We start from the raw sequence: 22,420 nt of genomic DNA, 5'->3' as shown, positions 1-22,420 counted from the left end.
TTATTTATGGAGCAGAGCTATGGGATTTGTGCTATGCGTACCTCTGTATGCATCATGCATTTACTTCTAGTTACAATTTTAAACAACTTAATATAATATGCTAAATTTGTGCCATTTCATTTATAATATTCTTTTATTAAAATGTCCCTTTAAATATGTAACATACTGAAGCATATCAGGGAAAAACAGACAGCATTACAAAATTAATTTACATTGTATTTTATTGTGATTATCGTGACATTGTGGCTGTAACTACATTTTAAATAAATGGTTTATGTGCAGCCTCCAATAAGGCCCACAAATGCAGTGCATTTCTTTTTTCTTTCCTACAGCAATGGTACAAACAGTCCCTAACCATACCAGCTCACAGCAGTAGTAGCATATAGTGCACATGCACACTGCTTTAATTATCCCTTCAATGAAAACTACTGCTCATGCTCACTTATTAAATGTCAATAAAATCTAGTTTTCTTTATGATTTTGTTGAAAAGAAAATGCATACAATGTACTTAGAATTTGAACAGCAAATGAGATTGCATACTGCATAATATGGAATGGATGGTTTTGCTTATTTGATTTGGATTTTATAATTAGTAAGGATAATAGGGTCAGTGCAAACCTGAGCTCTCCCTAAAAAGCTTAATACAATATAAACAGAAGTTTGTTATCAGAGTATGATGAGGAGTGTTTTCCTCTTCTGAAAGTATCTGCTAAGGCACACATCAGAATCATGAACATAGCTTCACTGTGTGAATATCCAGGTAGTACCATTTCTTGTATTACTGTATGATAATTAAAGGGAAGTCAAACAGTAAATCCATGCCAGAGATAATGATGTATTCAAAGCAAAGATTACCGTTATAATAATATGTAGATATTTTTTTACAATTATATTAGTGGTTTAAATATTGAAAAGATAAGTGTTGCCACTAGTTTTCTATGTATCTCTGCAAAAAAAGCTGTTTGGAATCCCTTTTTGGACAGTCTCTTTAACTGCCTGTTTTATATCTGTCTCTAATTGTCTTCAGCAGAGGAAACAAATAAGGTGCAAATCAAATTCAAACATGGCGACACCTATTACATTATAGTAACTAAGTGCAATCTATAAAACCAACAATTTTCCGAGATAAAGTGAAAGTAAAGTTACCTGGTTTGCGATCCTCAGTAGCACTCTTTGTGCAAAAATAATATGATTTTCATTCATTGTTTTTTTTAAATTTAGCTAAAATCAAACGGCTAGATTATGAGTTTTGCGTTAAGAGTAAAAAAGTTGCATTAAGGCTCATAACGCTGCTTTTTACTACCGCTGCTATTACGAGTCTTGTAGGTTCAGCTGTCCCGCACACTTTTTTGGCCGTACCGCAAATTAATTTACGCAATTTTCGTAAAGTCTTTTTTCAATGGGACTTCCACTGTGCCGATATTACAAACTTTTTTTTTAGGCCAAAAAGTGAGCGGTACAGCCTATCTCGCAAGATTCATAACGCATTCTAAAGTCAGTAGTTATGAGTTTTACACTACAGAGCTTTAGCATAAAACTCATAACTAAAGTGCTAAAAAGTACACTAACACCCATAAACTGCCTATTAACCCCTAAACCTCCCGCATCGCAAAACACTAAATAAAATGATTAACCCCTAATCTGCTGCTCCCGACATCGCAGCCACTTGAATAAATATATTAACCCCTAAACCGCTGCACTCCCGCCTCGCAAACACTAGTTAAATATTATTAACCCCTAATCTGCCGCCCCTAACGTCACAGCCACTATACTAAAGTTATTAACCCCTAAACCTAAGTCTAACCTTAACACCCACTAACTTAAATATAATTAAAATATATCTAAATAAAACCTACTATTAATAACTAAATAATTCCTATTTAAAACTAAAAACTTACCTATAAAATAAATCCTAAGCTAGCTACAATATAACTAATAGTTACATTGCATCTAGCTTAGGTTTTTTGCATCTAGCTTAGGTTTTATTTTTACTTTACAGGCAAGTTTGTATTTATTTTAACTAGGTAGAATAGTTACTAAATAGTTATTAACTATTTATTAACTACCTAGCTAAAATAAATACAAATTTAACTGTAAAATAAAACCTAACCTGTCTTACACTAACACCTAACCTTACACTATAATTAAAACAATTACCTAAATTAAATACAATTAACTAAATTAAATACAAATACCTAAATTACACACAAAAAAACACTAAATTACACAAAATAAAAAACAAATTACAAGATATATAAACTAATTACACCTAATCTAATAGCCCTATCAAAATAAAAAAAAAACCCTAGCCTAAACTATACTACTAATAGCCCTTAAAAGGGCCTTTTTGCGGGGCATTGCCCCCAAAGAAATCAGCACTTTTACCTGTAAAAAAAAAATATACAAACAACCCCCCCAACAGTAAAACCCACCACCCACACAACCAACCCCCCAAATAAAACCCTAACTAAAAAAACCTAAGCTCCCCATTGCTCTGAAAAGGGCATCTGGGTGGGCATTGCCCTTAAAAGCTCTATTGCTGCCCAAACCATAATCTAAAACTAAAACCCACCCAATAAACCCTTAAAAAAACTAACACTAACCCCTGAAGATCCACTTACAGTTTTGAAGAGCCGACATCCATCCTCAACGAAGCCGGGAGAAGTCCTCAACAAAGCGGCAAGAAGTCCTCAACAAAGCCAGGAGAAGTCTTCATCCAAGCCGGGAGAAGTGGTCCTCCAGACGGGCAGAAGTCTTCATCCAGACGGCATCTTCTATCTTCATCCATCCGGGGCGGTAGCGGATCGATCTTCAAGACATCTGGCACGGAGTATCCTCTTCTTCCGATGACTACCTGACGAATGAAGGTTCCTTTAAGTGACGTCATCCAAGATGGCATCCCTTAGATTACGATTGGCTGATAGAATTCTATCAGCCAATTGGAATTAAGGTTGAAAAAATCCTATTGGCTGATGTAATCAGCCAATAGGATTGAACTTTAATCCTATTGGCTGATTCAATCAGCCAATAGGATTGAGCTCACATTCTATTGGCTGTTCCAATGGATCCCCTTCGCGCTGGATGGATGAAGATAGAAGATGCCGTCTGGATAAAGACTTCTGCCCGTCTGGAGGACCACTTCTCCCAGCTTGGATGAAGACTTCTCCCGGCTTCGTTGAGGACTTCTTGCCGCTTCATTGAGGACTTCTCCCAGTTTCATTGAGGATGGATGTCGACTCTTCAAAACTGTAAGTGGATCTTCAGGGGTTAGTGTTAGGTTTTTTTAATGGTTTATTAGGTGGGTTTTAGTTAGGGTATTATTTGGGGGGTTGGTTGTGTGGGTGGTGGGTTTTACTGTTGGGGGGGTTGTTTGTATTTTTTTTTACAGGTGAAAGAGCTGATTTCTTTGGGGCAATGCCCCGCAAAAGGCCATTTTAAAAGCTATTGGTAGTTTAGTTTAGGCTAGGTTTTTTTTTTAATTTGGGGGGCTTTTTTATTTTGATAGGGCTGTTAGATTAGGTGTAATTAGTTTAAAGATCTTGTAATTTGTTTTTTATTTTGTGTAATTTAGTGTTTGTTTGTTTTTTGTAATTTAGGTATTTGTATTTACAGATACTCGTCGACTTACGACCTATGCGACTTACGGCCATCCGTACTTACGACCATCGGTCGCACTGAAGAAAGGCGATGCTTATTTGCGTATGTGCGTAAAGGGGCAAGGCAGTGCTTGTGTGCGCAAAGGCGGTACTTACGTCCATCGGTCGCACTGAGGGTGATGCTTATTTGCGTATGTGCGTAAAGGGGCAAGGCAGTGCTTGTGTGCGCAAAGGCGGTATTACGACCATCGGTCGCAAAGGCGGTACTTACGTTCATCGGTCGCACTGAGGGTGATGCTTATTTGCGTATGTGCGTAAAGGGGCAAGGCAGTGCTTGTGTGCGCAAAGGCGATACTTATGACCATTGGTCGCACTGAGGGCGATGCTTATTTGCATATGTGCGTAAAGGGGCAAGGCAGTGCTTGTGTGCACAACGGCGGTACTTACGACCATCGGTCACAAAGGCAGTACTTACAACCATCGGTCGCACTGAGGGTGATGCTTATTTGCGTATGTGCATAAAGGCAAGGCAGTGCTTGTGTACACAAAGGCGGTGCTTGTGTGTGATGAGAAGTGACTGTAAGCAGCAGCCTTTGTATGGGTCTTACCATGTCGCAGTCCAAAAGGCCGGTACCGTGTAGTGGCAAAGAAGCTACAAAGAAGAGGAAGGTTCTTGATTTGGAGTTAAAAATGAAAGTGATAAAGCAGTATGACGAAGGTAAAAAAGTAAATGAGATTGCCCGTGATATGAAACTGTCGCATTCCACAGTTTCCACAATCATTAAGGACAAGGAACGCATACGTGAAGCTGTAAAAGGTTCCGCACCAATGAAATCAACAATAATAACAAAACAACGTCAAGGGCCCATTCATGAAATGGAGAAATTATTGTTGTTATGTTGTTGTGGATAGAAGATCAAATACAAAAATGTACACCCATAAGCCTTCTAACAATTCAGATGAAGGCTAAAAGTTTGTTTGAGACTTTAAAGGAGAAAGCTGGTGAGGATTACAAAGAGAATTTCCAGGCAAGCACTGGATGGTTTAAACGTTTTAGAAGAAGATTCAGTCTGCATAATGTGCGGGTTTCAGGAGAAGCAGCAAGTGCAGATTCAGAAGCCGCTGCAAAGTTCATTGACACTTTGGATGAATTAATCCAAGAGGGAGGGTATTTACCTGAACAAATATTCAACGTTGATGAAACGGATGCCTGAGCGCACATACATTCACCAAGAATCAAAAACCATGCCAGAATTTAAAGCATTCAAGGATCGGGTAAGCTTGTTACTTGGAGGAAACGTTGTTGGTTTTAAGCTTAAGCCATTTCTTATCTATCGCTCAGAAAACCAACGTGCATTTAAAAACATTAATAAGCACACGCTGCCTGTGTATTACCGGTCAAATGCTAAATCGTGGATGACTCAGGCATTGTTCACAGACTGTTTGTTAACTGTTTCATTCCCCAAGTTCGTGAATATTGCTTAGGGAAAGTAATCCAGTTAAAATTTTTAATGATTTTAGACAACGCACCTGGACATCCACCACACCTGGGTGACCTTAATCCTGATGTAAAAGTGGTTTATATGCCACCCAACACAACACCACTCATTCAACTGATGGACCAAGGGGCAATTGCCACGTTTAAAGCATACTACCTCAGATCTACATTCTTCCAAGCCATAGCTGCTACAGATGCTGATGATGACATAACATTGCGTGATTTTTGGAAAAGTTATAACATTCTTCAGTGCATAAAAAATATTGCAGCAGCGTGGGAGGATGTAACAGAAAAGTGCAAGAATGGAATTTGGAAGAAGTGCCTAAAACGATATGTGACCAGATTTGAGAGATTTGAAACAGAGGAAGAGCTCGATGAAATTCGAGAAAACATTGTAAGACTTGCAAACAATCTTGAATTGGAATGTGAAGTGGACGATGTAGAAGAGCTGTTAGATTATGAGTCAAAAGAACTTTCAAATGAAGATCGAATAGAGCTGGAAGCAGAGAGAGTTGCAGAGGAAAATAGGAGAGAGGAAGAAGACAAAGAAGAAGAGCCAGAGAAGAAATTCACTGCAAAGGCTGAAGGCTTTACATTGCTAAATAAAGCTGTCTCCTGTTTTGAAAACATGGACCAGAATGTTGAAAGATTTAACAAGGTTGACCGTCAAATTCAGGAAGCTGTGCGTGGCTATCGTGAAATCTATGAGGAGAAAAAGAAACAAACGCTTCAAACAAAGCTCAGCATGTTTTTTTTAAAAGAACACTGCATCTGAAACCCCTCCAGCCTCAACTCACCAAGATGATAACTCTGATGACAAATAACTGTAAAAGTACAGTAAAAGAAAAATTTAAGTTCAGTTACTTTTTTTTTCTTCTTAAAATAAGTGTTAAAGTTCCTGCAAACTACTGTACAGGTACAGTAAATGTTATGTTATTATTTGCATAGTACTACAAGTAGAGTACAACATTTCTTTTATTTTATTACAGTACAGTATAGGTACAGTACAGTAAATGTCAGTAATAGTATTTGCACAGTAAATGTTATGTTATTATTTACATAGTACTACAAGTAGAGTACAACATTTTTATTTTATTACAGTACAGTATAGGTACAGTACAGTAAATGTCAGTAATAGTATTTGCACAGTAAATGATATGTTATTATTTACATAGTACTACAAGTAGAGTACAACATTTTTATTTTATTACAGTACAGTATAGGTACAGTACAGTAAATGTCAGTAATAGTATTTGCACAGTAAATGTTATGTTATTATTTGCATAGTACTACAGGTAGAGTACAATTTTTTTTTTATTTTATTACAGTACAGTAATAGTATTTGCACAGTAAATGTTATGTTATTATTTGCACAGTACAGGTACAGTACAGTAAATGTTATTTTATTATTCATACTGTGATGATACTGTATTAGTAAAGGAATTTAAAACAACTCTGGTGTTATTGTTATTATTAATCATGAAATGTCAGCCCAACACACCACACAATAGACCATATTATTTACATGCCATATATTTTGACCGACTTACGTCCAAATCGTCACGACCAGAAGGTCTGTATTTAGTGAATTGTATTTCATTTAGGTAATTGATTTAATTATAGTGTAAGGTTAGGTGTTAGTGTAAGACCGGTTAGGTTTTATTTTAAAAGTAAATTTGTATTTATTTTCTTTAGGTAGTTAGTAAATAGTTAATACCTATTTATAACTATTCTACCTAGTTAAAATAAATACAAACTTGCCTGTAAAATAAAAATAAAACCTAAGCTAGATACAATGTAACTATTAGTTATATTGTAGCTATCTTAGGGTTTATTTTATAGGTAAGTATTTAGTTTTAAATAGGAATTATTTAGTTATTAATAGTAGGTTTTATTTAGATTTATTTTAATTATATTTAAATTAGGGGGTATTAGGGTTAGGGTTAGACTTAGGTTTAGGGGTTAATAAATTTAGTATAGTGGCAGCGATGTTGGGGCGGCAGATTAGGGGTTAATAAATGTAGGTAGGTGGCGGCGGTGTTAGGGATGGCAGATTAGGGGTTAATAATATTTAACTAGTGTTTGCAAGGCGGGAGTGCAGCGGTTTAGGGGTTAATATGTTTATTATAGTGTCGGCGACGTTGGGGCGGCAGATTATGGGTTAATAAGTGTAGGTAGGTAGCGGCGACATTGGGGGTGGGAGATTAGGGGTTAATAAATATAATGTAAGTGGCGGCGATGTTGAGGGCAGCAGATTAGGGGTTAATAAGTATAATATAGGTGGCGGCGATGTCCGGAGCAGCAGATTAGGGGTTAATAAATATAATGTAGGTGTCGGTGATGTCGGGGGCAGCAGAATAGGGATTAATAAGTGTAAGATTAGGGGTGTTTTGACTCAGGGTTCATGTTAGGGTGTTAGGTATAAACATAAATTTAGTTTCCCCATAGGAATCAATGGGGCTGCATTAAGGACCTTTACGCTGCTTTATTGCAGGTGTTTTTTCAGCCAACTCTCCCCATTGATGTTTATGGGGAAATTGTGCACAAGCACATACAACCAGCTCACCGCTGACTTAAGCAGCGCTGTATGGAGCTCAATTTTGCTCTACGCTCACTTCTTGTCTTTTAACGCCGGGCTTATGAAAACCTGTAACACCAGCGCTGTAGGTAAGTGAGCGGTGACAATAACGTACAAGTTAGCGCTGCACCCCTCATAACGCAAAACTCGTAATCTAGTCAAAAGTTATCTCCGTAATTACAATACCTTTTAGATTATCCAAAATCAACCTGTAAATTATTATTTGTTTTCACTCTGTGTCACATTTTTTCAACAGCCAATTGAAAATCTGTCCGTTAGGCGGCCATGATACCACGTCATCCGCCTACTTATTAATCTATGCATGCGCAAATATTTGTCTAGACACTAAGATATCAGGAGTGCGTTCCCGTTTCGCGCATGCACATTTTATTGCTCTGGGCATAAACAGTTTTCGGGCAAGAAGCGCAAGAGCAGTAGACTGAGCCATACCGGATTTGCGCATGCGCAATACAAATAGTCACAGTGAACGCGCTTTTGAGCTACGTATAGAGCGGGTGGGACCGCTCTATACGTCAGAACAGAGAAATATAGGAAGTAGAGGATGGGAGGAGTTTGAATGAAAATGGTAGGGAATTAGATTTTTATTAAAACTTTGAATTCTTGATAAATTACTGAAAATAAAGTTAGCGATCTTAGTATACTAAGGTAGTAGAAAAAATGAATGTGTTAGAAAGGGACAAACTTACTTTCACTTTAAATTACAGGAAAAGGGGACAAAATAACTAGTAAAGGTTTATTCCAAAGATTTTTTTTATATTGTTTAATATCCATTAAAGGGCAAGTTGTGATATTTGTAATAATTCTTCTACCAAAAGCATTCTGGTTGCTAAGATATTACTTATAAGATCCTTATCAACCTCTGATTCTTGAAGTAAAAAATCAAGGTAGACGGATATAGATATAGGTTATGTCTGAAGAAGTATATTTAGAGCAAAAAATAGTTGTAACACTAGTTAAAACCCTTAGCTTAGTTTCATTCTTTGCTTTAAGCAAACTCATCCACATTGTTTATATGCTTAAAATTCTTTAGATAATAATTTTCATAATGTGCTATGTCCACCTCTTACATTTTGATCTTGGTAGTTAGGAATGTGTGTTTTTATCATTACAATAAAAGCATTACAACAGGTTGAGTACCCACTTTGCCTTGAGGCTTTTTTTTTTAAAAGCAATTTAGAACTCCTAAAGTATTTACTTTCATACAAAGCAACAATTTCCATTACCACAAAACAACAAAAAAAGAGAAAACCGTGTTTCACATAGGAGTAATGTTTAACATATCAACATTCATGTCAAAACTTGAAGTTACAGGGTTTAATTGAACAGCTCATTCTACAGCTTGTGTCCTTACTTGTCCTTCATTGCTAGATTATAGGGAAGGTTAAACTTATGGCATTATGCATTTGTGTACATTCCAAGCATATTACAACCATAATTTGAAGACTATTTCCCTGTGGCGTCGCAGTAGTCTTGACTTAAACCCATTAAAAAACTGCACATTATTATTTATGTTATGGAAATGCTTTGCTGTTAAAGATCAAACAAAAATATTTGCCTTATCAGTATAGCATGACAAACTCTGTAAGAGATTTATGGTCTGACAGATACATATACAGCTTTAGTTAATATAAAACACGCATTTAATAGGTAGATATATGTCTTAATTGGACATGTATTTTCATAGTAGGTGGTGTTTCTCATAAAGATATGTAAGAAATAAATCTATTTATATAATATGTTCTTGGCTTCTTGATCAGTTGTGTTCTTAATTATGTACATTCAATATTTAGATGAAACCATCAGTACTGTGTATTCATCTGCCCTTAGGGATGGGGAGTAATGATTCTTATGGATAAAGGGTGTGTCTTTGGAATAATTCTTTCTTAGCTGTAAAACATGCAGATGTCTAAACAAAACAAAAGATTTCCCACATAACAGCTGAATTAAGTTAAAATGTATGAAATCTATACTCCCAAATAGTAATTAGAACAGTTATTCTCTACAAGGCAATGAGTGCTAAAGACCTTAGGTAACTAACTTTGTTTGAGCAGCTCTTTAACCCCTTATCGACCAGTGCCATACCCTGTACGGTGTTAATCATTAAGCCCTTATGTACCAGCGCTGTACCCTATATGATGCTGCTGTCCTGGGCCTCTCTCTGCCATGATCTTGCTAAAAGTAGCAAGATTGTGCTATTTCTGTATGCCCCAAGAGTGGGGCAGTGCAGAAATAAACTTGCAGAGGTACTGATGCAGAGAGGGACACTCTGTGTCCCTCTCTGCATCGAGCAGCGGTGGTGCCGATAGTTGGTTGGTGGTATGGGAGGGCTAGGAGGGAAGCGGGTGGGCGACCCATCGCTGGAGGTAGGTGGGAGTGGGTGGGACCCCTACTCTACAGAGAAAAAAAATCTCTGAGAGCAGCAGGGAGGGGGAGGAGGGAGAAGGAGGTAGAGGGGATCCTATGGTGGAGGGGACAATTAGAGGGTAGGAAAACAATCTTGGAGGGGGAGGGGGTAAATGAGGACGGGAGTTGGGCAGCTACACTATAAAAATATTTTTGTTGTTTTATGTTTTTTTGGGTACTGGCAACTGTGCCATATATGTCTTATATTTCTGAACAAAGGGGATCCCAGATAAGCTTTTACAACCATTTGTGGCATGATTGCACAAGCTGTTTGTAAATAATTTCAGAGAGAAACTGAACAAAGGGGATCCCAGATAAGCTTTTACAACCATTTGTGGCATGATTGCACAAGCTGTTTGTAAATAATTTCAGAGAGAAACCTAAAGTTTGTGAAAAAGTTGTTTTTTTTTTATTTGATCGCATTTTTCTGTGAAATGGTAGCATGAAATATACCAAAATGGGCCTAGATCAATACTTTGGGTTGTCTACTAATAAAATATATATAGTTTTGATAGGTAAATAAAAAAAAAGTCTCTATTTCTGTTTAAATGTAGTGATGGCAAAATGCTTAAACTGCTCTGGTCTTTTGGGGAAGCTTTAGTCTAAAATGTCCGGTCCTTAAGTGGTTAAGGAATGAAATATGAATAGTGACATATGTTTTTTATAGGGAATAAGTAATTAAATTAATGTATATGAACGGTGTACTTTCCACCTCTCATAAAATATTGGCTGTATGATCGTTTTTCAAGAAATAGCAATAAAATAAATTAATAGCACAATTAAGAGTTGACTTTCTCCGACTCTGTTTTTGCTTTGTTTATAATGTTTGGTAAAACTCGCAGATATCTGTACACAATGATACTGAATTATCATATCAAATGGCAAATGCCCCTAATGAGTGAGTCTGCAACTGATATTTAAGAAGCAAAGGTTTAAATCACTGCTTCTTAAACCCGCTCTGCCACTTTAGAAGTGAAGGATTAAAATAACTCCAAACTAACTTGACCGGGATGATTGACAAGCCCTGCTCTTAAAGGGACATGTAACACACATTTTTTGTTGTCCATTTGCAAGAGCACTAGAAGGCAACACTATTTCCTGCCATGTATTGCTTCAGACACCTACCTAGGTATTTCTTCAACATAGCATACCATGTGAACAAAGAAAATTTGTTAATATATGTAAACTGGAAACTTTCTTTTTTAAATTGTATGCTCTGTCTAACTTGCAAAAGAAAATATTGGGGTTTCATATCCCTTTAAGCAACTGATTGTGCAAAAGTGGGTGGTTGGCATTGCACAAGCATCCACTTGTGTAATAATAAATAAAGGCAACTAAAAAAATGAATATTTGCGACCCTTAGGAATCCACCTTTCTGGCTGGTCAGTTGATATGCCTTTTTCAATATACTCTGAGCCATTTTACATTACTTATGTCCTGAATATTTTACTGTATATTACAGTCAATCTGAAATTGTGCAAGAGAATGTTTGTAATCTAGTGGTAGTGAGTCCTTGTCTTATTTATCACTAGTTAAAAATGCAACAAACAAATAGTTAAACTTTACATAGAAGCCCTAGTGTTGTACATCCAACCCTGCATATACGGGAGACTTTTAAACTCTTGTTACTGTCTGTTTTATTTCAATCACTATTAAAACAGCTCTTATGTGAAATTGTTACAATTCCTGTAATTTATTTACCCGACAAAAAAATAACACACTCTTGAAACTTTGTTAGTTAAACAATCCATATTTCACATGATTTGTGCAACTAATGAAGTTTTACCAGAGGGTTAGTTTTTGAGCAGGAGATAATATATTCTCAACAGCATTTTTGACAAACACAATATAAAAAAAAGAGACTTTTATGCTATGGAGTCAGCAGTTGAGAAAATAAGAGCAACATAGTTTACTAGTTTAACAAGTTATTTTTATCAATAAAATGTGAGCTTTTTTTTACATTTTTGGATATTAATATGTTCAGTGATCCATATTCAAAATGCAGCTATTGATGTTTACTTGTGTTAGAACAGATGTACTGATATAACTAGACATGTTCACTGCAAAAAAATTGTTTTGAGCCAATCATTTGATCTGAATTGTTTTTAAAAATTGTTTTGTACAAAATTTGTTTAAATAAATTTGTTTTGCGCAAATATTTGTTATTAAAAATGTTTTAAATACTTCTTATTGGACAGTGTTACTATAAGTGTAACTGTATTATGTAATGTATTTTTGATATGTTTTGTGCAACTTTTTATTTGAGCGTATGAATTAACCAAAGCTCTGAAGTTGCACTATCCCAACTTACTTTAAACTGGCAATATGCATGCTACTTCTGATGCGCGCAAAAAGCCATGATAAATCCCTTTTCACTTGCGCGCAACTGCGTGACACTCGTAGTCTAGCCCTATATGTCATCTTAGAGAAAGGTACATGAAGTCAACACATTCTGTATCCAATTCAATTCATTTTGATATTTACATACAGTTCTCTGTCAGTAAATGGAAATGTAAACCAGCAAAAGGCAGTGTAAGGATCAGCATGGGACTTTTAACCTGTTTTAACCTGTGACGGTTTAAAGATTTACCCATACATAAGTGTTGTGTCTTTATTTATTAGTTAAAACACAGTTATAAGTTATGGTTATGTAGATATGTTATGTAGATATGTTAGTTATTACCTCTCTGCTGGTAACGAGTGGTAAGCCTTTAATCCCTTAAGGCAGTGTAAGGACCTGCATGGGACTGTAGCAACCTAAGGGTTAAGGCTGTAGGGAGTGAGATAGGAGAAGAGGGCTGGGAAGAGACGCTAGTGCAACATTGTTGCAAGTTTGGGGAGGAGCCCCTTCCTTACCTTTAAAAAGTACAGCTTTCAGTTTCCTGTCCCTCTTTCTCCTGGTAGCCTGAAGCAGAGACGTTACTTCTCTATCTTCAAACTTCTAGGTCTCATCATTCAAGTCAACATGCACCGTTCCAGGTGATCAATCCTGCCTCCAGTTCAGTTCCAGGAGCTGCAGTTTGCATCACCTTCAAGGAAAAAGCAGATATGTAATGATGACATTGAGGATGTAGTTCCACCCAGTCAGCCCACTGTAAGGCATACAGTACAGGCGGTGATCAATGTACAACCCCCTTCTATGGCTGATGCAGCTATAATAACTTCTGTTCCTAAATCCCTGGTACAGCAATTGGTGTCGGATACTAACCCCCCATTGAATCATACACCCACGGAAGTTTTGAGGCCTGCTGTAGTTAATCCAGGCTTGGGGCCTAATGCTGTTAATGTGCTTATTGCTGGACCAGGGCCTTGGAATGTTAATGCAATTATTGGTGGTTCAGGGCCTAGCATACTCAGTGGTGATTTAGGGCATAATACAGTCATTGGTGGTTCAGGGCCTACTGCTCAGGGTGCCATTTGCCAGAATTTAAATCCGCTCCCTTTACCCACTCCTGGCCTCTTACCTGCTTCTTCAGGGGCGTCCGTGTTTGCTTCTGGGAGCGTCTGCTGTCTCGGCATTCCTTTCTTACATTGCTGCTGCAATGTCTTCTTCGTCTGTATCCTCCTCCATTCTTATTGGTACATGTGCTCTACCGGAAGTTGACGTCACACGGCACGCCCCTGGAAGTCACTCGCAGCGTGGTCAGGAAGCCGGACGGTTGATTCCTCCTCTGCTCCTGGAAAGTGAGCATCACAAGAGAACTTTGGCTCTGGCAGGACCAGCGCAGCTAGGGCGCGCTACACAGCAATACTATGCATCGGTTAGGGCTAGGCCAGCAAGGGGCGGAGCAAATAGAAGGGGGAAAATGGGCTCTAAATCTGTTTCTTGGGGGACAGAAAGTGGCGCAAATAATAGTGGCGCAAATAGGGCATCAAAGGGATCAAAGACAACAGGGCATAAAACAATTTTAAAGAGACATACAAGGGCTAATGTTGACACAGCTCAGGGATCTGATATCAGGATGAATGTGGCAGTTAATAATGCCATTGTGGTTCCTGCTGGAACCGGTATGAATAATGCAGCTCATAACGTTGTTGCCCCTGATATAAGGGTGAATGTTGTTCCTGCTGGAACCAGTACGGCCCATAATGTGTGCATGGATAACGCTGTCCAGATCCATGATGCTAGGCCTGTAAATAGGGTCAATACAGGGGATATAGCTTCTCAGCAGTCATCACACACCCCTGCCACTTTGGCAAACGAGCCGGTATTGTGAATATTTCACTTGATGCAAGTCATAATATGTTTACAAGCACAGCTCCTGCCATTCCCCAAGTTCGCAATGCTTGCAATTTGTTTTCTCTTTTGCAGGGTGTTATACAACCACAGATACCATCCACAGCTATGGCTACAGCTCCTGATGCGTATGCCGTGCCCGTCACTTCTGCACAGACATCTCCTCCAGTGGCTCAGACTTCCCAGGTTCAAGATGCTTCTCCAGTTTGGACGACTTCAGAGCTAGTGGGGCGGGAATCCTCATCTTCTGCTACTGGTGAGTCACATGTCTTTACGCACGATAGACCAAACTCACATGTCTTTACACATGGTAGAACAGACTCAGCTGATTCATCGCTATATGACTCTGACTCAGGGAGTGACACCTCTTTAGGATTAAAGGGTAAAGGTCAGAAGAGGATGTTTAGTATGGTGAAGAAAATGTAGCGTTAGCTTCAATCTGGAGCTTTTAGGCAATCTGCCCCAGTTCCATCCTTAGTACCCCCAGTAGCCACACAGTCCTTAGTACCCCTAATAGTCATGCAGTTAGCCCCTGCTGATAACCCTGTGCAGCATACTCCTTCGCACCATTCCTGAATGCAAGGTAGCTTTGCATGGGGATACAATCCCTGCATATATCCCGTCACGTCATGCTAATTTGAAACCTAAGGTTATTAAAAGAATTCAGCAAGGGAAGTACGTGAATGTGTTTGAGTTATCACCAGAAGCTTACAGGCAAAAAGAGAAGAGCTCTGATGGCACAGGCCCAAAAACATTTAAACGTCTAGAGACATTTGAGGAATGTCTTATCTGTTTTAGGGTGTTCACATATTGTTATTTAGAAAAGTATCCAAACCAGAACCATGCTATATTAAAGTATACTGATTCCATTCACTGGATATAGAGGAAATACAGTGAGGGGGTCTGGCGGGATTAAGACTCGTAGTTAGCGCTGCAGAATCTGTTGGTGCTCTACAAATAACCGATAATAATAATAATAATAATAATAATAATAATAAGATGGCTGGTAATCCAGTGCTTACATTTGACTACACAGACACTCATCTATGGCAAAGCCTGGGCCCTCAGTGTTCCCCCTCTCCATCCATCTCTGCATCCACTCACTTCTTTCGGAACCAGAAGGGAAAACATAGGGGTGGGTCTTGCTGGGCATTCCAAGAGAACAGGTGTGATAAGAGAGGTTCCTGCGGTTTCAGACATAATTGCAATTTTTTTGGTGAGTTGCACCCAGGATGCGATTGCAGAAAGAAAGATAACACTAATAATAGGCCACAACCCAGAAACACTCCTGTTCAGAAAGGCCCCCTCCCCAGTGAAGGCGCACGCTCTTGAAATCTGGCTACGGGACTACCCCAATCGCAAAGCTGCAGATTTGTTAAGGGATGGTTTTATTAATGGTTTTATAATCCCAGTCAATTCGGTAATCAAAAGTTCAGTTAAGCACCATAACCTGCATTCGGTATATGAGTACTTTGCAAATAATTAAAACTTGGATGCATGATTGGTCCCTTCCTATCTCCGCCATTTCATGAGATGGTTGTCTCACCATTAGTTGTAGTCCCGAAAAAGGAGGCAGGGAAACTTTGACTGATACAAAACCTTTCCTACCTCAAAGAAAGCTCAGTAAATGATGCCATTGATCCTGGGCTAAGCTCAGTGCACTATCAACCTTTCGACAACGCGCTGGAGCTAGTTAAGGGGGCCAGGAGGGGTGCTTTGTTAGCGAAATTAGATATTGAGTCTGCGTTTAGATTATTGCCCCTACATCCATTTGCCTTTCCACTTATGGGATGTAAGTTTGGTAGTGATTTCTATGTGGATCGCTGCCTGCCTATGGGTTGTGCCATTTCTTGTGCTTTGTTCGAAACGTTCAGTATGTTTCTGCACTGGGCAGTGGCCTTTAGGGTAGGCAGGGATTGCATGGCTCACTACTTGGACGACTTCTTGATTGTGGGTGAGAATGGTTCGGATGATTGCTTAGATGTAATGAATGCGATGCAAGAACTCATGTCCCATTTTGGTGTTCCCCTTGCTGAGGAGAAATATCAAGGTCCCATAAAATGTTTAACGTTTTTGGGAATAGAGATTGATACCGAGAGAATGATTTGCAGACTCCCCCTAGACAAGGTACAGGGTATGTTGCTGGTGGTTCAAGCGGCTGTTTCCTCTAAGTGCATTACCTTGAAACAATTACATTCCCTCCTTGGCCTTTTAAACTTCGCCTGAAGGGTTATTCCCATGGGGAGGGTCTTTAACCACAAATTAGAGAGTAAACTATGTGAAAAAGTTAATCCATCAGACAAAATTTACTTTTTAGGGGGCATGATAGCTGACCTAAAGGTTTGGAAGTCTTTCTTGCAGCAATTCAATGGCATTCGCTTATGGCGCTCTGATCCTTTGTCGAGTCAGATTTTACACCTATTCACAGATGCTGCAGGGTCCCGGGGCTATGGTGCATATTTTCAAGGGGGGGTGGAGTGCAGGCCCTTGGCCCAATGATTCTGCGGCTCTCCGCATAGGCGAGCTGGTTTCTCCATCCAAACAGTGTGTTGGCAAGGGCGTTCAGCTACACCATATTAAGGCCTCCCCTGATTCAATATTACTTTTCCTCCCCCGTTCAAAAACAGACCAACAAGGTAAGGGGATATGGGTAACCATCTCTAAGACGCCAGGCAGTTGCTGCCCTGTAGTCATAGTAAATCAATATTTAGCTATTCGTCCCAATGTTCAAGGCCCCTTACTTATACATGAGAATGGTACCTCATTATCCCTTTTCCAGTTTCGTAGAGTATTGGCACGTGCTGCTACCCTGGTAGGTTTTGATGCTTCAAAAATAGCCCCACACTCCTTTCGGATAGGTGCAGCCACTAATGCAGCTATATCGGGAGATTCTGTAGACTCTATTAAGAGCTTAGACAGGTGGCGCTTCAATAAATATAGGTCTTATGTTTGGTCAATCGTTTAAATGTTACTTTCTCACAGTTACTAACGTTATTTGTTTTTTCAGGAGCATCCCAAGGTGCTAGAAGGATTTGGATCATTGGGCACTCCTACGTGTACTGGGCTTCAATCCATTGCCTGTCCCTTCCCGGTGGCCAGAGCCTTGGGTTTTCCCCTGCCAAAGCATCAGTTAGGTGGTTAGGTGAGAGGGGGATGTGTTGGCCTAGACTCCCCCCCTATTGTCTGAGGCCCTTGTACGTTGGGTGAAACCTCATATTATCACCCTGCATTTAGGGGGTAATGATTTAGGTGCGCTTCCAGTCCTGCAACTTATTAAAATCATGCAGGCAGACATTAGCTGGATAAGGACCCGTATTCCCAATGTCATTCTGGGTTGGTCTAATGTTATTCCGAAGCTAGAATGGAGGCACATGTCTTCCCACAGTGCAGCATACAGGGTGAGGAAGAAGATTAATTCCACCATTGGCAGGATCGTCACAGAGCAGGGAGGTTTCATGGTTAGACACGAGGCCTTAACGGCCGACAAGACAGAGTATGATAGGAGAGGCAAGGTGCATTTACAGAATATAGCCCTAAATATATTTATTCATAATATTCCAAGGTCTCTTCTACCCTTCCTGTAAATCAGATTGTGGTTATTTGTGGTGTCGGCAAGTATATCATCTGAGATGCTATCTTGTGGCGGGAGGTAGCGGCCCTGTTGCGTGGGAGAGGGTGAACGGGGGAAGTGTTGACCAAGATAAAAGTTGGGAGGGGCGGATAGCCTCAGGTGCACATGAGGTGCCCCTCCTTCCCCTTTTGGGTGGGTCACATGATCTCGCAAACCATTAGTAGCATCTCCCTGAGCAAAGGGGACCCACCCCTCTGCTGCAGTTACCGTTTGGGCCGCGGACCTCCAGTAGCGCTGGGTTAGTTAGCTCTTGCTTGCCACCATCTTAGCCGTGTCGGTTTCTATGGTTATATTTAATGTTTAATAAAAATGTTAACCTGTGACGGTTTAAAGATTTACCCATACATAAGTGTTGTGTCTTTATTTATTAGTTAAAACACAGTTATAAGTTATGGTTATGTAGATATGTTAGTTATTACCTCTCTGCTGGTAACGAGTGGTAAGCCTTTAATCCCTTAAGGCAGTGTAAGGACCTGCATGTGACTGTAGCAACCTAAGGGTTAAGGCTGTAGGGAGTGAGATAGGAGAAGAAGGCTGGGTAGAGAAGCTAGTGCAACATTGTTGCAAGTTTGGGGAGGAGTCCCTTCCTTACCTTTAAAAAGTACAGCTTTCAGTTTTCTGTCCCTCTTTCTCCTGGTAGCCTGAAGCAGAGACGTTTCCCCTCCCTCCCTTTATTTATGGCGGCTCGCAAATTACATTTGATAGAGGCCAATGGCATAGTTATAATTAGTCAATCTAAGCTCAGTAAGACCATAGCGGTAATCTATGCTTCTCCTAAATTCTGTTTACTCAGTTCGAGCGGCCGTGTATCAGTGACCCTCATAGTTGCAGAATCCTTGCACCCTGACTGTGGGAGGTAGCGGCCCTGTTGCATGGGAGAGCGTGAACGGGGGGAGTGGTGACCAATCTAAAAGTTGGGAGGGGCGGATAGCCTCAGGTACACATGAGGTGGCCTTCCTTACCCTTGTGGGTGGGTCACATGATCTCGCAAACCCTTAGTAGCATCTCCCTGAGCAGAGGGGACCAACCCTGTTGCAGTTTCCGTTTGGGCCACGGACCTCCAGTAGCGCTAGGTTAGTAAGCTCTTGCTTGCCGCCATCTTAGCCTTGTTATGGTTATATATAATGTTTAATAAAAATTTTAACCTGTGACGGTTAAAAAAATGTACCCATACATAAGTGTTGTGTCTTTACTTATTAGTTAAAACACAGTTATAAGTTATTATAAGTTATGGTTATGTAGATATGTTAGTTATTCCCTCTCTGCTGGTAACGAGTGGTAAGCCTTTAACCCCTTAATGACAACTAAAGTACCAGGTACGTAATGCAAAAACAAACAGTTAATGACAATAGACGTACCTGGTACGTCAGTTGTCTAACAGAGTGCTGGAAGCGATTGCGATCGCTTCCAACAGCTCTGAGGGTATTGCAGTGATGCCTCGATATGGAGGCATCCTGCAATACTCCTTTACAAGCCTCCGATGCAGAGAGAGCCACTCTGTGGCCCTCTCTGCACCAGAGCATCGTTAGTAGGTGGGAGCAAAGCAGGGAGGTGGATGGGTGGCCTGCAATGGGCCTGTGATGTGAAGGGGGGCAGGTTCGGAGGCGGGAGTGTCAGGGGCCATGCACAGATGCATGCGTGAACAGGGGGGTGGCGGGCGGGCACGTGCACGGGGCGGTAATGGGTGGGAACCGCTGCACTACAGAAAAATGGGGGGAATTTTCATTTTTAAAACAATTGAAGGGTTCTGGCAGGGGGGGGAAGCTACACTACAGAAAAGGGCAAACAAATAATTAAAGTATAATTTTTTTACTAAACTGGGTACTGGCAGACAGCTGCCAGTACCCAAGATGGCGCCCATTAAGCTAGAGGAGGAGGGTTAGAGAACTGTTTGATGGGGGATCCGTGAGGTTGGGGGCTAAGGGGGGATTCTACACAGCAGCATATGTAAATATGCTTAAAAAAATAAAAATATATAGCTTTTATTTTAGTACTGGTGACTTTCTGCCAGTACTTAGGATGGCGGGGACAATTGTGGGGTGGGGGAGGGAAGAGAGCTGTTTAGGAGGGATCAGGGGGTCTGATGTTTCAGGTGGGAGGCTGATCTCTACACTAAAGTTAAAATTAACCCTGCAAGCTCCCTACAAGCTACCTAATTAACCCTTTCACTGCTAGCCATAATACACATGTGACGTGCAGCGGCACTTAGCGGCCTTCTAATTATCAAATAGCAATGCCAAAGCCATATAAGTCTGCTATTTCTGAACAAAGGGGATCCCAGAGAAGCATTTACAACCATTTGTGCCATAATTGCACAAGCTGTTTGTAAATAATTTCAGTGAGAAATCTAAAGTTTGTGAAAAAGGAAACAATTTTTTTTATTTGATCGCATTTGGCGGTGAAATGGTGGCATGAAATATACCAAAATGGGCATAGATCAATACTTTGGGTTATCTACTACACTACACTAAAGCTAAAATTAACCCTACAAGTTCCCTACAAGCTCCCTAGTTAAAATATACGTGTAGTGCACAGCGGAATTTAGCGGCCTTCTAATTGCCAAAATGCAACGCCAAAGCCATATATGTCTGCTATTTCTGAACAAAGGGGATCCCAGAGAAGCATTTAAAACCATTTGTGCCATAATTGCACAAGCTGTTTGTAAATGATTTCACCAAAATTCATTAAAATTATGGGGGGGGAGATAAAAAACTGAAATTAAAATCCTCCATGTCTCAAAATTAAATCAATGTAAATATTTGCATAGGAAATTAGTACATCTAAGCAAGTATCCCCGCTTGCCCCCAGAAATTCTTTATATGCAATGTTTCCAATGCACAAGAGAATTGTGGGTAAGATATGCAAATTAGGTATGCAAATTCTCAGTTTTTTTGCTTCAAAATACTGTTTTAACACAGCGATCCTTTTAAACAGGAATATGACAGCAAACCTGGTTTGCTGTCATATTCCTGTTTAAAAGGATCGCTGTGTTAAAACAGTATTTTGAAGCAAAAAAACGGAGAATTTGCATACCTAATTTGCATATCTTACCCACAATTCTCTTGTGCATTGGAAACATTGCATATAAAGAATTTCTGGGGGCAAGCGGGGATACTTGCTTAGATGTACTAATTTCCTATGCAAATATTTACATTGATTTAAATGATTTCAGTAAGAAACCTAAAATTGTGAAAAATGTAAAGTTTTTTTTTATTTGAACGTATTTGGCGGTGAAATAGTGGCATAAAATATACCAATATGGGCCTAGATCAATACTTTCGGTTGTTTACTACACTACACTAAACCTAAAATTACCCCAAAAAGCTCCCTACATGCTCCCTAATTAACCCCTTCACTGCTGGGCATAATACACGTATGGTGCGCAGTGGCATTTCGCGGCCTTCTAATTACTAAAAAGCAACGCAAAAGCCATATATGTCTGCTATTTCTGAACAAAGGGGATCCCAGAGAAGCATTTACAACCATTTATGCCATAATTGCACAAGCTGTTTGTAAATAATTTCAGTGAGAAACTGAAAGTTTGTGAAAAGAATTGTGAAAAAGTGAACAATTTTTTTTGTATTTGATAGCATTTGGCGGGGAAATGGTGGCATGAAATATACCAAAATGGGCCTAGATCAATACCTTGGGATGTCTTATAAAAATATATATATATATATATATATATATATACATGTCAAGGGATATTCAGGGATTCCTGAAAGATATCAGTGTCCCAATGTAACTAGCGCTAATTTTGAAAAAAAGTGGTTTGGAAATAGCAAAGTGCTACTTGTATTTATGGCCCTATAACTTGAAAAAAAAACAAAGAACATGTAAACATTGGGTATTTCTAAACTCAGGACAAAATTTAGAAACTATTTAGCATGGGTGTTTTTTGGTGGTTGTAGATGTGTAACAGATTTTGGGGCTCAAAGTTAGAAAAAAGTGTTTCGTTTTCATTTTTTCCTCATATTTTATCATTTTTTTATAGTAAATTATAAGACATGATGAAAATAATGGTATAATTAGAAAGTCAAATTAATAGCGAGAAAATCGGTATATAATATGTGTGGGTAAAGTAAATGAGTAAGAGGAAAATTACAGCTAAACACAAACACTGCAATAATGTAAAAATAGCCTTTGTCCCAAACGGACAGAAAATGGAAAAGTACTGTTGTCATTAAGGGGTTAATCCCTTAGTTACACTAGAAACAAAACAAAAAAAATATCAATTTGATTATCAATTCCTAAAAACCTGCCCCTGCTTGTAATTGTATGTTTAATGTAGGAAAGTCCCTTGGATTATTTGCTAAAGGAAGATAATGCCACCGGATTTAAAGAGGCTAAGAAAAATAACAGACATCCTGAAAATCCATGTGCTTTAAGACATTCCAGATTGAGACACACTAACAAGCGGGCAATGTTATTACTTGCAGTCAAGGTGCCATTATC

Source organism: Bombina bombina, chromosome 4, assembly GCF_027579735.1.
Source record: "Bombina bombina isolate aBomBom1 chromosome 4, aBomBom1.pri, whole genome shotgun sequence".
Lineage (NCBI taxonomy): Eukaryota > Metazoa > Chordata > Amphibia > Anura > Bombinatoridae > Bombina > Bombina bombina.
Note: the sequence above shows the minus strand (reverse complement) of the source record.